The following is a 1676-nucleotide window of genomic DNA, read 5'->3' as shown; positions in this document are numbered from 1 at the left end:
ACTAAATAATAATGCATATTTAAAATGACTGATGTGTTGACACGAGGTGATTCCAATATTTGATTACTCTTTTTCTGGTATCTTTACATAGATTTGAATGTAAAGTCAATAATTGTCATTGGCAAAATATCTTCCCCTTTATTGTTAGAAATGGACTTGCTGAGCAAACTTGTTTGTCAATGCGGAAGACCTTAGACCTACATTATTTTTCTCTGGGTGGCATGATGGTGCAGTGGTTAACATTGCTGCCTCATGGCGCTGAGAACCCGGGTTCAATCCTGGCCCCGGGTCACTGTCCGTGTGGACTCTGCACATTGTCCCTGTGCCTGCGCGGGTCTCACTCCCACAATTCAAATATGTGCAGGGTAGGTGGATTGGCCACACTAAATTGCCCCTTCATTGGATAAATTCTGAAAACATTGGGCTGGATTCTTTGTCCAACCACGCCACATTTCTGTTTCAGCACGCCGGCGGGATGCTCCATTACGTCGGCTGGTCAATGGGGTTTCCCATTGTGGGGCAGCCCCACACCATCGGGAAACCCCCGGGCTGCAGGCAAAATGGAGCGTTGCGCCAGTGGAGAATCCAGCCCATTATTTTTCTCATCGCTTTCATTCAAACAACTTCAGACCTATCCATCTACTGCAACCCATGCCAACTGGTTACATATTTTGATGTAATCAAATCATTTTATAATAATATTAGAAATATCCTACTCTATACTAGGACCAATCTGGCTTTTCAATTACTTCATCAACCAAAAGTATAAGTACTGGAAAATCATTCTACTTCAGCTTTTAATTAGCCAAGTGCAGAATAATGTTAGAGATTAAAAGACGTGAATGACTAACCTGAAGCCATAGTTCGATAAATGCACCACCCAGTATGGAGCTGAGTCATGCATATCAAGAAAGTTCAAATTTAATCCCTTGTGTTGTAAATTTGCTGATTTTAGTCAGGTCAATTGGTGGGGCTACATAGTTACGAAAGGGTGACTCAACTAGTGTTCTTGATATGCAATGATCTCTCAATTTTGACAATAATATTATCCTGTTGGCACTCACTATCATCTGCCCTTTGTACTATACCCCAGTGCCTTCAGAAGGGAAGAACATTAGGAGATGGGAAATTACCTTTCAAAACAATTAGAGAAACAAACAAGAAGGGAATAAGGTATAAGAACTAGTTGTATGTAAAAAAAGCTCTAACAGAACAGAACCACAGTGAGAAAGAAAACAAGCAAGCTTTGTAAACCATACCTGAGCCAGCTTTGATAAAACACAGCAAGGAGATAATGGTGATTTTTTTTTTGTTACTTAACTAAATTTATTCATTTCCAAAGATTGCAAGGAAGGTATCCATTAATGCAGCAAAACACTATTAAACAAGAAAGCTCAGACATCAGTAGTGACAAGTGCCCTTCACAGTTTCATTTCAGATGCTTTGTAGTGTTCAGGATACTGAAGCTCATATTATTACTCTTTAATAAACATTACTGCAACCAAATGGTGAAACTGCAAAAAGGGGAAAGTAAACTGCAGCCAAACATAAAATAAATTAAAAAGGCATTTCAACAGGATTTCTTACCATATACAAATATGTAGTATTTTGAAACATATTGTACAATATTACATATCAACTAAATGCTTGCAGGAAATTCTTTACAAATTAATGAA

This window comes from Scyliorhinus torazame, chromosome 3 (assembly GCF_047496885.1).
Source record: "Scyliorhinus torazame isolate Kashiwa2021f chromosome 3, sScyTor2.1, whole genome shotgun sequence".
Taxonomy (NCBI): domain Eukaryota; kingdom Metazoa; phylum Chordata; class Chondrichthyes; order Carcharhiniformes; family Scyliorhinidae; genus Scyliorhinus; species Scyliorhinus torazame.
This window is presented reverse-complemented; position numbering follows the sequence as displayed.